This window comes from Chenopodium album, chromosome 12 (assembly GCF_948465745.1).
Source record: "Chenopodium album chromosome 12, dcCheAlbu1.1, whole genome shotgun sequence".
Lineage (NCBI taxonomy): Eukaryota > Viridiplantae > Streptophyta > Magnoliopsida > Caryophyllales > Amaranthaceae > Chenopodium > Chenopodium album.
This window is the reverse complement of record NC_137845.1, coordinates 13,439,424-13,457,051: the sequence shown is the minus strand read 5'-3', so window position 1 is coordinate 13,457,051 and position 17,628 is coordinate 13,439,424. Positions and strand designations below refer to the sequence as shown.

Sequence of the window (17,628 nt, the reverse complement as noted above, 5' to 3'; positions counted from 1 at the left end):
TCTTCATTTGCATCTCTCTTTCTTTTTTTAGGTGCTTTCTCACTTTTTACATCCTCAACTTTCTCACTTTTTTTCACCTTCACCACCTCAACTTTGTCACTTTTCTGAGTTTTCTTTTCTTTCATACCTCCATCTTTCTCATTTTTCTGTTGATCTTCAGCTTGTGAACTCTTGTTTATTTGAGGCTTCTGAACTTTTGCTTGATGATTTCTTTTTTGTTACAATATGATTCACCCTACTAGAAATGTGAATATATACATTACAGAAAGTGAACATATGCATATAGAAAGTGAAAATAAGCTGTATTGAAATTATAGGCTCATATGCATTACTTGTAAGGTGCATTAAGAAGTGGGATAGTCAAGAAGCAACAAAAAAATATCAATCAAAATATGAACATGTGCAATTCCAAATGTGAACATAACCATTCAAAATATGAATATAGCCATCGTTTTCTTAGTGAATATAAGCATTTCAAAATTGAACATATGCATACAAAATATGAACATATGCATAAAAAATATGAACATAAGCATAGATAAATATGAACATACGCATAAACATACTAATTGAATTAGAGAAATCATGAATAAATATTTATATTATGAACATTCCTAAATAATCAATGAACATAATGCATATAAATAATGAACATGAAATAGTATAGGTATCAATATACCTTTAACATAGTTGAATATAAATATATGCATTGCTTGTTTCAGATTATGCATTTTAAAATGTGAAGATAAGCATTTTAATATGAATATATGCATTTACAATGTGAACATACAATGTACATAAGCATTTCATACCTTTTTTTTTTGGTAAAACTGTTGCTTTTGATTGATCTTTTTATGCTTCTTTTGATTGTTCTTCTGGTTGTTTTTCCCCTTCTTCTGGTGCGCCTTTTGATGGTTCTTCTAGTGGTTCTTCTTGTTCTTGTTGCGGTTCAACTTCATTTGTTGACTTTGAGTAACAAGTTGTGTATAACAGTGAGCTTTATGTACAAGTTGTGTATAACAGTGAGCTTTATGTACAGAGTTTCAAAAATTTCGGATGAAAATTCACAAAAAAAAAACGAAAATTTCGGACAAAATACAGTGCAAATTTACTTTTTCTTGGGAGGATCCTTTTGATTTTGCATCTCTTCTTTAATGTCCATTGATGTTTTTGCAGGTTTTTAGTGAGAGAAAATGAAATAGAGGAGAGAGAAAGTGAAATAGAGGAGAGAGAAAATCATATAGAAGAAGAAGAGTTTTGAGTTTGGAAATGACGTACATTTATTGGGTGTGGGTGGGTGTATTGTAGTTACCGTATTTTTTAGTGTTAGGACCTTTTTTAATTGGGTTGTGTGTAATTGGGCTTGTGGGCCGCTGTTACACCTATCTAAGGTGCATAGGCCAATTGCATATTTTATTTTTTAGTTGGGCTTCAACCAGGGCCAGACCCCAATAGGCCTCAATGAAGGTCCGCTCCTGGGAGCGCAAATTTTAAGGTGCACCATGGTGTACATAGAAATAGGTGCACCACGCCTATACTTTTGAACATTTAGTAAAAAATTCTGAACAATTGCAAATTTTGAACATTTTGTACAAAAAATATGAACAACGCAAATTTTGAACATTTAGTAAAAAAATATGAACAATTGAAATGCACCACGCCTATACTTTTGAACATTTAGTAAAAAAATTCCGAACAATCGCAAATTTTGAACTTTTAGTAAAAAAAATATGGACATCAAAATTTTTGAACATTTAGTAAAAAAATCTGAACAATCGCAATGCACCACGCCTATACTTTTGAACATTTAGTAAAAAAAACCTAAACAATCACAAATTTTGAACATGTAATATTAAATACAATACTATATAATAAACATCAATTTTTTGAAAGAAGTTTGTCTGACTCATAATAATTCAATAGTTTTGTAATATAAACTATTTACTACATATAAAATGAACATTCCTTTTTTAAAATATGAACATATAAAATTGCATGTTTATGTTCAGTTACTGTGACGTGTTCATATTTTTTTTTACTGAATGTTCATTTTTGTAAAGTGTTCAATTTTTTTTTACTTAATGTTCAAAAGTATAGTCGTGGTGCACCTATTTCTAGGTGCACCATGGTGCACATAATAACTATTGCCCCCGGGAGTAAGGACTACTAATCTAAAAGTACTAGACTTCCCAACTTGCCCTTCCTAAGGTTAATCTATTACACCAACACTATTATGTGGGTTTGGGCGTAAGACTAGACTAAGGCTCGGACTGGCTGGTTTTTCATTACCTCTAGTTAGACCCATCCACTTTGCCTCTATCATTGAATCAAGGTAATCTATTATAGACTTTTATGTGATCAATTAGCTAGTAGGCACATTGTAAACAGGCTTATATGGCTTAAACATATATCCCCCACCATTACATGAGTTTTCAACATTGAGTCTCGAATTTTCCGAAAATAGTCCATTTTGTATATGCCATCAAATTAGTCACCCAATAACATTCTTAGACTTGACAACGCGGCCAGGAAGGTTGTGGCACGAGACAGAGTTGACGACTCAACTAAAGAAGTTCACATATCATAATCAGATCCTAGGTGTCATGACCATATAGGCATATACTCCCTTTGTTTTTTTTATTAAGCTAGATTTACTATATTAGTCTTTTTTTTTTTTTTTATAAGCTAGAGTTCTATTTTCAGAAATCTCTTACAATTTACTACTTTGTACTCCGTATATAATTTTACCCACTTATGTCCCCACTCCCCACTATTTCTTACTTTATCTTTTCTCTCTCCTCTAAGGGTCCCCACTCTCTCTCACACCTTTTAACCTTTCAATCTTTTTAATAAAATAATAACCTTATCTACCTTACTAACATCTTTATTTTATTAATGAAAATGTTATACATAATCCTTAAGACTACATATAAGCATTAAAAAGACTCTTAAAAATTGTTTAAATTTAGAAAATCATGATAAAAACACATTAATTACACTAATTTACGCGTGTTTTTGTCATAAATTCCGGATTTTTATTCAATTTTCAATAGTGTTTTTAATGCTTTAAGGGCTATGTATAACATTACCCTTTTATTAAACCTCCTAAAACTCCGCCCAAACTATCTCTACCTTTTAAAAAAAAAAAAAAAAACCGAGGGAGTATATAAATTGATGCATTAAAAAATACGGATGAAATATTATTTTATAGTTTAAGGTATTATATTTATAATTTAAAATGGAGATAGTATTATTACATTAATGAATGGTGTTTATAGCCCCAAATTCCGTCAAGCTAAAAAGAAGTGTTATTTATGTGACATGATTCGGTGTTAATTCTTGTTGTCATAAAGTAGATGACAATTCCTAGTGGAGGGGGCCAAATTAAACCCAGTGGGCATCCCCCATTTTTATCTTGCTAACCTAATTTTTTTCATCAAAAGTGCAACTGTATTTTTTTTTTTTTTTTTTTTTGGATGAACTTTCAGTTCATTGTTTCCTTGCAATTTCCTAACATCATCTCACGCAATGTAAAAAGCAAACAATTAATTAATTTTCGTTTCACACTTTAAATTTTCTACAAATTATGAGTTTTAATACTAAAAACATTTGTAAACAATATTAGTGAGGTAGATCCATATAACACTAATAATTTGAAATAACAAATTATATGAAACAAATTTGACGGAATCTACAAGACTTTAGGAGTTTAATTAACAAAATTCGAAGCACGAAAAATGCAAGGTAGTACTATATTAACTATACAAGATTTAGGCATTTAGCAGTACCAAAATCATCACCAACTTGGCCCAAAAAAAAAAAAAAAAAAAAAAAAAAAAAAAAAAAGGGCTGTGCCAAATGAACAAACGGTGAGCAAATCTTAAGTTCGAAAAAAAAAAAAAAAAAAGGTTCTAAAAAGATTTCAAGGTGCCAAGGGTGAAGGTCGATCAAGAGGACGACCACTGTCGAAATTTTGATTGTAGCTCTTAGCATCGTAGCTATAGTTGATCGCGTTACCTCTTTGTCGTTTCAAGCAATATTGCTTCCATTTAGCGCGAATTTTCCAAAACAACTGCTTGACCAATAAAAATGAACCTCCTTCACAACATTCTTGTGGTGTTGCTCTTCTATGTATTTTCATGTAAGATGTTGCAGATGAAGCTCCACCACCACTACACGCGATTCGCCTCTTCATGCTTGCCATTGGATCCCATCCTAATATCTTCATAGCTTAATTGATTGATCACTCTTACTTAACTTGCAATATTAATCTTTCAGATAATTTTGGTATGTAATGTACTATATATGTGAATTTCAGATGCTTGTTTTTCACTAGGAAGTGTAGTACTACATATACTTTGCAAGTTGCGGGGAACTTTACATGATGTGTTATAATATCACAAGAGCATCAGCATTATTCTTGTTGGACATCGCTTTCTCAAGTGTTGGATAAGGGGGCATATTTAACCAATACTAGCTTTGTCGCTAAATAATACTTCGTATCCCTCATACGAGTAGATGTGTCAATTCGGATGTTCGAATTGGGTCTAATAAGGTCGGATCGGGTCGAGTTGGGTGTGGTTTTGACACCTGTACATACGAGTATATATGTTCAACTATTTTACAATGATAAGTGACTTTTTAATTTTTTTTGAACGGGAAGTAATTTTTTAATTTAATATATCTGTTTTAAAAATAAATGCACTATTTTGACTTTTTCTAATGTCTATATAATAGTTTGACTTCCTTTTTATAATACTTTGTACGAGTATATTATAAAAGATTGTTCGACTCTGTCTGTTGTCTATCTTCAATCTATTCCAAAATAAATTGTCTATGTTAATTGATAATTAAAATTATTAATGGTTAAATTTGGACATAGACATACCTTAAATAATTTGTATCATGACCAAAGTTGTGGTCTTGGTTATAAAACTCTAAAGCAAATTACATTGGGTAAAGTTTTGGGTGAGACGGACTCACGTGAGTCCACTATCATGTTTTTGATGTTGCGGGCCTCGCGATCGGGTTTAGTTAGCCCGCGCCTTTTTATTGGACTTTTGTTATTGAGCCCGGTCTCACGTGAGTCCGGTCTCACACAAAACCTTTTGATTACATTGATATCACATTGATGTAATTGAAGAGGGAAGTTTGTTGCGGATATTTTCCTACTAAAGTTCTTCGAAATGAACCACTAGTGATGAGGGGTATTATAAATTCATAATCAACCATTTGTCAAAAATAACAATCATTATATCCCTATGACGTATATACTTCTTGCAACAATGATAAATTTATTAGGCATGTTCGTATGTTATCAAATTTTACCCCTTTTGTTTCAAGTTATAAATGCAATAAGCCAATTTTTTCACTATCAATAATTTGTTTTCATTTATTTAACCTTTAATCTCACCAATATATAAAAACAATGTGTTATTATAAAATGTTTTAGATTGATCTCAATCTTACAAAGTTAATGAAAAATACGAATGATTAAAGTCGTCCATTATCAAATGTGTCAGTCAAATTGCATCATTTAACCTAAACGGATAGGGGGGATTATTCTTACTAAACAAAATATAACATAATATTTGAGAATCATTGGACAATCGGCTATTATTTCCGTTTCCAATGGAGGGAGTATAATCAATGCTTGTAGGAACAATACATGAGGTGCATTGGATGGACATGATGATTTCAAAGGAATGGAAAATGAGAGATGATTCCATGTGTTGTGTTAGTGCAGTAACATCAGTCAACACTCGTAGACTATGCAAAGAGGCCCCATTAGTACAATTGATTGGTTTTATAAGCCATAATTGTGTCTAATTTTGCTTCTATTTCACATAAAGGTTGACGTCAATGAAAAGATCATCAACGACAAATAAAGGTGAAAATTTTTTACCCTGGAAAAAAAAAAAAACAAAAAATTCTTGGATTTCATACCGACCATTTTAGATTTTTTTTTTTAATTTTTTTTTATTTTTGAAATACGTACAAATTAATAAATTATGTAAAAAAGAAGACAAGAATTAGTGTCATTTTCACATTCAATTTGGTGAAATTATTCTGATTTCCTGCACCTGGATAAAAGACGTAAACTCCTGTTGACACGTGGAAATTAAGATCATTGTTTGTTCCAATGTTCTTCCAATTTCGTGCATTACTTTTTTATTTTTATATTATAGTCACTAAATAACGACCTGCAACATATCAAATTTAGGCTTGGAATTGGAATATGCTAATTTTACATTTTTTATGTTCACCACATGATAAAATTGATAGCTCATCTATACTTAGTATTTAAAAAGCGAAACCACAATCACCTATATGACACATGTCATCATAATTCACCCATATGCCACATAACACAACAATTAATATTTCCTCTTTATACTCCCTTTTAAAGTAAAAGATAAAATAAAATGTTATTGAATGATAAAGTCTTTATGCATTCCTAACTTGCAAATTTGAGTAAGAAATGGAGTGTTCAATTAGTGTTTCATTTTCACTATAAAAAAAAGTTGTACTTCTCTTTATACCCCTTTTAATGTAAAAGTTAAAATAACAAATTATTTAATGTTAAAATCTTTATGTATTCCTAACTTGCAAATTATAAGTAAGAAAATTAAGCAAATTATTATAAAAAAATCACCGACACATACAACACAAATAAGTAACACATTTCAAGAAAAATAAAATGAGCTTCAACCCGTTCGTTGAACGGGCCAAAATGCTAGTTTATTATAAATTTTATTACAAGAATAATAAAATACGGAGAAAGAAGTATTAGGAGACCATCCTTCTTATAAAGGGAACACTAATGCATCGATAACAATAATTGAAAATAAATACGGTAAGAACTATTACATGGAAGAATATATACTACCTATGTAAACTTTTAATTATAACTTTGGAATATTTAATACCTCATAAATAATAGCGCAAAGCTGCAATTAAAAATTATCAGAGGTAGTAGATACCAAATGTTATCGACGTTAGTTATCCAATATGCTGCGCAATTTGCTTCTTGTAGGTGTGTTGAACATTTCAGTTGTCCAAATGTTGAAGAAGGAAGCAAATATCTGTAAAGCTAGTCAATTCGACAAAGCAATATTCGACCCTCTTGACGAATTACTATCTTCTTCTCTTCACATAACTTTTTAAGTGGTACGAAATATATCAGAAAGTTCCATAAAGCAGACAAAGAAGTAGGAAACAATATAGCTTTTGAGCATATATACATAAGTCTTGCGCGTTGCTCAAATATACTTTTATCTCATGGTAGTGGATTTGTGGGCATTCCAAAAGAAAATGGGGACTTTGATTTGGTGGCAATGTAATTAGGAACTTAATATTGAGTTTAAGTTGTGGAGGAAGAATTCAAGCAAACGGCATGCTTGCACAGCACACTGCCAACTCTACTTCAGGTATGAACTCTGATGTAACAAGATACGGATCCCATACCAATTACGAGCAGTATATAAGCAGTAAGATGTACTGATACCTTGAGAGTTTAAAGGTCATTAGCTAATTCATGGTTTATTCATTGACTCTGTGAGAGGTGTGTAACGAGAGCAATCTGAGCACTAAAGCATCATCGGAAGAATTGAAAGCAAAACCTCGGAATAGGATTTGTAGCAAAACAACCTTATGGCTTAGTATAACACCATACCTTTTTGGAATAACAGATTATGTTGTCCCCATGGAAAAACTGGAACTTAGGATTTCCGATTCCAGCCAGAGTTCTTAGTTGCTTGAATCAGACCTTATGAGCCAAATTTCGAGATCCCTTGGCATCCTGCTCTTAAATTTCACTTCTTTAGCCAAAATAATTGCTGGGAAGCGGCAATTACTATTAGATACAGTAACAAAGAAAATCACATCTTCATTACTGTAGTCTGCGGCTTCTGGCCTCCCAATGACCTGGACTACAAGACCCAAAACTTTAAGCATTGCAATCGTTCAACATAACCCTCTGACAAAAGACTGAATCGGAAGCTTTGCACATCAAGCAACCCCGTCATTTCACATGGACCACCTTAACCAATCACAGATTTTGGAAATTCAAGTCTAAGCCTGCAGGGCTTGATTAGTCCTTCACAAAATCACAAGTGTGTTGTTGATGTTCAGTTCTCGGAGACAGTGACTGCTTCATGACAAAGGAGACTCGCGATAATTAAAGAATCAAAAGTCTAGGATTCATCAATCACTCTCGCTTAATTATGCAGTTAAGCCATCCTCCCAATCCTGCACATAATACAATTGACTTGGTTTAAATGATATAATAACATGATGTCATTGCAACTCATCTAAAATACAGGAGCTAAGAGAATTCTGGAAATTACCCCAGAATTTTACATGATTCAAAATCACCTACTGATGATGTCTACCCTTAAAATTGATGTTGGATAGCAAAATCTCCATCAAAGATAGTGCGACCATTAATAAGACCAAATTAGAGGTTTAAATGATCTCATTTTTGGTACAAGTGTGTTCGTGCATGTCCTATAGATTTGCCTGTTGTTGATTGGATATTGCAAATGGATATTTGAAAGAAACAATTGCTTCTAACATTGCCTTTAAACAATAAATTAGCAATCTGAGAAGTGTCCACCGATGTCAGGGGCACTCTGAAGGAATGTAACTACATATGCAAACTTATGACATGGATATCATTCACACCAATTTCAATATGCCAAGGTACCAAAATAAGTGCATGTTACTCTCTGTAGTAAAAAGTGGCAATGCTCACCAAGAAGTTAGCTTAAAATTTGAAACTGGAATGAACACAACTACATGAGCCATTTTACTATGTCATGGTATTAAAAATAACAGTTACTATAACATATGCTTCGCATGTCACACACACTGACCCATACATTCTTTCTTCGGTTTGCAACTCAGTCAAATAAAAGCAGATTTTAAGAAAATTATTAGATGCAAAATCCTAGTTAACTCTATTTCTCATACCTGAGAGGCTGAGATTGATAAACCAGGCATCATCAGAAGAAGATGCAGATCCTCGTCTTTTTCTCAAGTAATGCGCCTGAGGTTCATAACAGTAAACATATATACCTTCACAATGCAACATCACCATGAGTCTCCACAAGAGCATTGTCCATCCTTAAAATGGTGAAAGCAATTGGGATCCTTCAATATTATTTCTCGAGCTTCTATTCTAGATATGACTTTTGCCATTTCATGACAGTTGTGACAAACATGACTGTTTTTAGTTATCCGAATTGCACTCCTTTGGGTGCTAATTAAACCAAAGGAAATGGCAAGCATTTCACTATGCCCCATTGGAATGCATTCTCTCTCCTCATCAACATCATGGAGACTAAAATCTGCGTCAAAAGCGTACTCCTTTTCCTTAATCTTCGTCATCAAACATTGGAGTTCCCAGTACAATTTTTCAGATCTTGGGTGGGATACATCACCAGTCCCAAATACATGTATTTTATTGCAGAATTCTATCCAACTATATGCTCTCTTAGGTACCAAGCCCATGTCTCTGATTGTTTCCCTAATTTTATTCACCGAGTCCCATTTTGAATAGCTAGCATACCAATTTGACAATAGAACGTAATTATCAGCATTAAGTGGTTCCAAATCACAAAGCTGTTCAATAATTTTCTTCCCTGTTTTAACATTTCGATGATTCCTGCACCCATCTAATAAAGCTCTTAACACCTCTGTATGTTGTCCGAGTTGATTTTTCTCAATAAAGATCTTTGCCTCATAGAAATATCCAGCACGGGCCAGAAGCAAAACCATAAAAGCATAATGCCTGACATTAGGTCTCTTAATAAAATTGAAGAGTGTCTTCCCTTCCTGAACTAAATTAGCTACCACACAAGCATAGAGAACAGAAGAATATGCAACTTCATCAATTTCAAGATTGGTTTTTTTCATTTCATGGAACAATTTAACCCCACGTGCTCCTTGTCCATGAAGGCTGTAGCCATAGATCATTATTGTCCACGAAATGGCATCTTTAGTTGTCATTCCACTGAAGATCTTAGAAGCAGAATCGATGGATCCTGATTTGACATACATGTCTATAAGAGCATTCTCCACAGTAACATTCATTTCAAGACCATTCCTGATCAAGTAACCATGAATTTCTTTGCCCTGCTTATGAGCAGTCATTCTTGCACATGCAGGTAAAATGCTTGATACTGCGTGTAGATCAGGTTGAATGCCCTCAGACATCATCTTTTTGAATAATTTCAGACCTTCATTAAATCCCCCATTCTTCACATAACCGCGGATCAATTCTGTCCAAGAAATGGGGTCTCTAGATGACATTACATCAAAAATTTCACGAGCACTTTCAATGCTTCCACAATCCACATACATTTTCAGCAAGGAATTACATACCAAGACATGAGTTTCCAATCCACAAGACTTGGCTATCTCATGTACTCTTCTTCCTTCGTGCAAGGATTGCAGCATGCCACAAGCACCAACTGCAGTCATTATTGCCACTGCATCAATCTCAGCACCCAGAGTTACCATTTGGTAAAACAGGTCTATAGCAAATCTGGGTTTATTTTCCTTTAAATACATGGAGATTAACAAGGTCCCAAAGACGGAGCTTTTCCCTACACTCGACGTATTGAAGACCTGTTTCACTGTTTTGGCACCATCTAAATGGCCATACATTTTCATCAATGCAGTAATGACATAGTCTTCATAAGAAATACCTAGTTTAACAGCATGTGCATGAACTTGTCTGCCAAGAAACAAGGAATTTGAAAGACAAGAAGCAGCCAAAATTCGAGGAATTGTGTGCTTATCAGGGCAAACACCTCGTATTAACATTTGCTGATATATGTACATGACATTGTCTATCTCTCCGGTAGCAAGATGGGTTCGGATCATCTGGTTCCAAGCAAAAGTATCCGTCCTAGGCATCTTATCAAGCACATGATGGCTCAGTGATAAATCCTCTGATCTTGAGGCTACTTGAGCATGCAATTTTGGGCGAAAATTACACAAAGAATGGTCTTTCAGAGGCAAGTATCTCTTGGAATTCAAGTATGGTAGTAGCTGTGAAGATGCAAGTGCTTCCATATCTCGAGGCACTAGGGAAGTTTATCTATCAAAGACTTGAATAATTGTTGGCACTTGCATCTGAAAGAATGGTCTTTCAGAGGCAAGTATCACTTGCTGACTTTCGTATTCTAATCCTGCATAAAACTAATGAGTCAAAATATGATTATTGAAAGTCTAATAGAATATGAAAACATCTAATCTTCTTGACAATAACAACAAGAATGTGGAATCCACTATAGGGGAAGGTCAAATGTATATAGCTTACTCTAATCTCCTAAACAAAGGCAATATATATAACTCTAAAAACACTCACAAAATTCTAAAAATGGAATAGCCTGACCTAAGCGAGTCAACCTCCTTTTGTCATCTCCTACAATGTAACTTCTAAAATTTTCCTTTCCTTTCCTCTCCTTTCAATCTTTCATCAAAGCTAATAGCGTGCTTGTGCTTTCGATTTGGGAGTAATTGGTTTTTCTACTTTCTCTTGGATGAGAAAATTTCAGTGATTGTTTTCATATACATATTTCGGGTCAATCCACTGACGACTACTGAATACCTTCTACTATTGTATTGGAGAGTCAACAGGAGGTTTATTCAACAAGACAACTTACCACACTCAACCCTGAACATTATAAACGGGGACAGGGGCAATCGTTCCAAACTATCTTCTATTTCTTCCTCCATATACTAATTCTTTAGTCATCCTTGTCTAATTACTTCTTTAGCGCGATTTCATACGCTCTATGATATTCATTTTACTTCTTACTGTTTGTGCTGCTACCTATCCACTTATCTATCATCAAATATCATCTTCCTACCATCTATTCCAAAACTATAATGGAGTTCTCTGTCATTCTTTCCAAGCCATTCAAAACACAATTAGGAAATACAAATATTATACTATGAATAAAGTACATACAGGAATACAAAAACAAAAGCCTGCAACAAATTAGCACTTAGCAGCCAAATTTGATTCAATTGTTAAACTAGGCTTTAAAATTCACATTAAATTCCTATTGTAGAAATGAAATCACTAGTTATAATCTTCCGTAACATCAGTAATTATAACAAATAGTTCAATAATCTAACATAGAAGAACCCTAAATTGATTATACTTACAATTAAATTGACGACTAACACTACATTATGAAATAAAATTAAATGATTAATGAAATGGAAAAAAAAAATTATCTTACCTTAGAAGCTGGTTTAATGGAGGAGAGAAAGCTCACTAGCCACTTCAATGGTGAATTCAGAGTACGCTTCAATGGAGGAGAAAGAGAGGAGGGGTTGGGTTGGGTGGGTTGCGGAAACGTAAAAAAGCTTTAGAGAGGGAGGAAGAAAAAACTGGCCCAACTTGAACAAAAAAAATCATAAAATTTAGTCAAACACAAACAAGTTTGACCCCAGGGTGAGAGGGTTAAGATAAGGGATCCTCATCTTCAACTCTTCAAGCGTCTCTAGTAGGGAGAATGTACAATCTTTTCCACTATATCAAGTTTAATTTGGTTATTTGACCTTTTAACCACCGATAGATAATCTTATGTCACCGATAATTATCAATCCAAAATTGACAAGTACTTCATATTTAATACGATGGTTTAATGTCGAGATAAGTTTACCTGAGAGGTTGAGTGGTAAAAACCATTTAGACTAGACAAATACCCCAGTTTATTGGGTCCATAATTACCTAATTCTTTCTTGATCAAATCTGAAACTAAAAAGACCCAACCATTTTTTTGTGCTCCATATTTTTTTCCTCTGTTTTTGAACACATAAATGTACTTTGTAGTTTGTACTTTATAACCTTTATTCTCTATTTTTAAATAAACAAATCCAAAAAAAAAAAGTTGGACATCAATTGTGTAAAGTTATATTCTATGTATTCAGTATTGAAATGATCAAAAGTCATCCGATGGAAGTTAAAGTTTTCTCACTTGTTTAGTAAAGTCAAGTTTTTGTTACCTATCGAAAACTATTTTTTTTTTTTTTTTTTTTTTTGAAGGAACATAATTTTATTGATAATGATAAGATATCTCCCTTAAAGAATAAAAATAAAATTTTCAATATGTATAACACATATTAAAATTATACTTTGTATTAAAGTTTAACTTTAAAGTTACCTCAAAGCATATTACGTAATAGTACACCGATATTATTGTACACTGAGCTTACATACACAACTATTTATACTCCGTATGATTAAGGTATTATTAATTAATTCGCTTTTACATTTTCAGCTATAGACATGTTATCACCACTTTTCAGCAACCATTAGAGTGAGAGTGCTTTGATATCTCTATTTGTTTCTGATGCAGCAGCAATGCTTCAATACACTCAGAATCCGCTGCGGCGGATGTAGGTGTACTGCAGTCTTTTTATTTGCATCCTACACTGACAATGTGAGCATTCAGCAAAGCCTAAACTGAATTGGAAAGATTGATTATTCGTGTCGAATACATACACTAAATAGTACCAAGTATTCCAGTTAGTACTATATTGCTAATAATAAAGTGTTAAAAGAGTATAAAATTTGCACAAATTAACATTAAGTTCAAGTTATGTACATACCTGTAGTCCTGTAAACTTCCTGAATCATCCGTAGTTTCGTGGAAACGAAATCAGTGTTTGCCCCTCAGATGCCCTAGACAATACTAAACTCTCAACATAAAGTGTCCACATAAGTTATATAACTATAACCACTGACGTCTGCTCGTCTGACAGGCTCTAGTAGACAATTTATAATATTACAGGACCTCGTATTACAGGACATTACCCACCCTTTTAATTCAGAAACCCGTAACAAAAATTTAGCAGATTTCTCATCATAGGAAATCAAAGTATTTCTGGCACGACTGCAACAAAGCAAGTCTTTGTAGCTAGCTTCACTTGAACCTCCTAAGGACCATACACTCCATGGGTCCTCGCCGCCATCCTTACTCATAGTCCATATGCAATTACTCTTGCGCGACACACCAAATATGGCTAGTGATTCACCAAGTACGAAAAGATAACCATTTTTTCTGAAAAATCCGGAATTTTCACATAGCTAAAGTTTTCCGTGATAAAATCAAAGTGTTAGAGGACCAACTCAACCAAAAATTTAAACTGATGGTTGAGGTCCAGGAATATGTTTTATACTCTATCACGCCCCCTCACACGAGAGCCCGATGGGCTTGAAGTGTGGATGTAGCATGGTATCGGAGCCAACGTGACATAGAGGTCACGGGTTCGAATCTCATCCGCCCCTCCTTTAAAGTGGAATTGATTCGCTCCTTGTATGGGTGAGTCTGTGTTGCATCCATATTTCAAGCACAAAGGGTCTTTCACTTGAGGGGGAGTGATAGAGTATAAAACATATTCCCGAGCCTTAACCATCAGCTTAAGTTTTTGGTTGAGTTGGTCCTCTAATATGGTATCGGAGCCAGCATGACATAAAGGTCACGGGTTCGAATCTTATCCGTCCCCCACTTTCAAGTGGAATATTAAGCGCTGGGTATGAGGAGGACCCATGCTGCATCCACACTTCTAGCCCAAACGGGATCTCGTGTGAGGGGGCGTGATAAACTATAAAACATATTTATGGGCCTCAACCATCAGCTTAAATTTTTGGTTGAGTTGATCAACTAACACAAAGGAAAGAGCATAAGTGAATAAATCGCGGTTATTATCAATCACCTTCCAATGTGCAACCCCTTCCACATACACGTACGTACCTTCAATGTGAATCCATTAGAGTCGAATTAAATGGAAAAGAATAAGCTTAGTAGCTTTCGTCCTCCAAGTTTGATCATTAAGTGAATAAATGGCAATCGACAACTCACAATAACCGTCCTCAACATTTACATTAAAAATAATCACTCTAAAATCATTACAAGAAGAGACAAACCCTAATACAAAGTTGCCATTGTATTGTAAATTCAAAATTGGGCACGGTGGAAGTGTCAAAGACTTTCGTGTAGATATTATTTAAATCATACAGACTTACGCACAATAACAACCCGTGACAACTTCCAAAAAATTCGTAGCGTGTAGTAGTCTTAACAAGTTGTTTAATCTTCTAAATTCGAATATCATATTAATGGTGAACCAACATAGTTCCATAGATCCACAATATCCAATTCTTCCATGACTAGTAATTTTAGGCTTGGTAGTAGAATTATTCTTGTATAGTTTAAGGTGTTTAGAAAATATGAAATGTGATGAATCAATAATTGAGCACCATAGTTTTCAGACACACCTGAATCTTATCAAGGTTGCTACCGGCAGCCTTGCTAACATCTCCGTCAATAACTCCGGCACTAACCACTTGTTTTCCGGCCACTTTACGTCGTCATGATGTCTCCTTCTCTGGTGATCCATTAAAGTTTCACCGAATTTGATGAGAAAGAAGGAATGGAGAGGTTACATGTATGGGTTGTTGAAGACTAGGGGATGATGATCTTATGCTAAGGAAAAAACTATAAGGAATAAGATAAATAAAACATTGATAACAACTAACAAGTACTTGTATATCTTAGGAAATAATATTAGTTATATTGACAATCTAAGATAAAATTATACAAACATTGACATAAGAAATAAGAAAAATTTACTAGTACAACAATAATCCCACCTTTTGTCAGTTTTCTTAAAATAGTCCCATCTAAAAAAATCTAGGAATAATCCCACCTTTTAGTGCTATCTTCTCAAAATTATCCTATTAGGAAGTTAACGTGTTTTAGGATTAGGAAGTTAGTATCATCTTATTTGGATATGTCCGGTGTCAAAACTACAAATATATACAATCATAATTTTATTTGGTTTTAACAAACTAATTTTGACTTGGCGAGCTTGTTTTTTAAGTTTAAATTGAACTACTTTAGTAATTGAGTAACGCACGGACACTACTAATTTTATATGTTAAATTATAGCATATGAAATAAAAAATGTATAAAAAAAATTGTCTAATAATTAAACTTGAATTTTGATATGTAACACGCCAGACACTACTAATTTTAAGGTAATGATATCAGAGTTTGGCCATGGGACGGCCTAGACAATACTAAACTCTCCTCATAAGTATCCACATAAGTTGTACAACCGCGATTATCTTTTCCAAAACGCTCTACTTGACAGCTTGTAATGTTACCCAAACTTAGGCACCTTGACCAAGGAACTGAGGAAAGCATAGCCAAAAATGTACCAGACTTCTCATCAAAGGAAACCAAAGTATTTCTGTAAGGCTTGAAGATTTCATAGCTATTTTCACTTGAACCTCCTTCAGACCATACACTCCACGGATTGTCGTTGTCGCCGCCGTCCTTACTCATGACCCATACGCAGCTACTCTTGGGTAATACACCAAAGATGGCTAATGATTCGCCGAGCACGAAAAGATGCTTGGCCATTTCAATTGGAGAGTCTGGAAGTTTTACATAGCTAAATTCCTCAGTACTAAAATCAAAGGAATAAACAAAGGGACATGGATTATATTCTTTTCCATTATACTTATACACCATCCAATATGCAGCCTCTTTAAAATACACGTAACGAGTAGTTAAATCAAATGCAATAGGAAATTCTTGTTTAGTGGTTTTCATAGTCCAAGTATCATCATTGAGTGAATAAACTGCAATTGAAGACGACAATTTATGATCATCCTTCTTAAAAACAACCACCCTAAAATCATTACACGAAGAGACGAACCCCAATACACCTTTGACGACGTCCAAAATTGGGCACGGTGGAAGTGTCAAGGCCTTTCTTATAGAAAGGTTACACAACATGGTTGTAATACTGTCTAAACGACCATCAACATACAAGTTGCGACGGCGCAACAATAACAGCCCGTGACACCTCCCCACAATGAAGTACGATACATTAGTCCTAACACGTTGTGTTAGTTTTCTGAAATTGAGTCTTGTGCGAATGGTAAATGTACTTCCCCTATATCTATCACTATATGGTTTAGCAAGACGAATTCTTTCCAATACTAGTATATTAGGCTTGGTAAAGTTATTCTTGTATAGTTTAAGGTGTTTAGAATAAATAAAATATGATGAATCAATAATTGTGCGCCATTGTTTACATACACACAACACACCTGAATCTTAACAAGGTTGCCACCGGCAGCCTTGCAAATATCTCCGTCCATAACTCCAGCGCTAACCACTTGTTCTCTGGCCACTTTCCGCCATCTTGACGTCTCCTTTTCCGGCAACCCATCGAAGATTTACCGCATTTAATGAGAAAAAAAGAATGGAGAGGTTTTTGTAATTGAGATTATGGGTGATCCTTTGCTAATAAGTTTGTGGTAAACGTATAGCATATTACTGATATTAACAATTTAACATACTCGATCTTCTAATGTGATGAAGGAGCATAAATCCTATCACCTCACAACTTTCCATAAGATATTATTCAATTATTCTCTAAACACTAATTATTCTAAAGATATTTTTTCTTACTTCATATACATCAATATGAATTGGAAAAATTAACATAGATAACTTATATAGGTATTTTCTTAAAACATTATTCCAAAACAAATAAAAAAATTGGGATTATTTTAAAAACGTTATT

The 17,628-nt window shown here is 34.0% G+C and overlaps 1 pseudogene across 1 annotated transcript; it reads right to left on the bottom strand.

The window, feature by feature from the left end:
• Positions 1 to 6,749: 6,749 nt before the first annotated feature.
• On the bottom strand, positions 6,750 to 12,365 carry LOC145572054 (pentatricopeptide repeat-containing protein DOT4, chloroplastic pseudogene; annotated as a pseudogene). The gene is made up of 3 exons (XR_014096679.1): positions 12,261 to 12,365; positions 8,974 to 11,198; positions 6,750 to 8,250 (listed from the first exon to the last, which is right to left on the bottom strand). The product of XR_014096679.1 is annotated as a pentatricopeptide repeat-containing protein DOT4, chloroplastic pseudogene (transcript).
• Between the last annotated feature and the right edge of the window lie 5,263 nt (positions 12,366 to 17,628).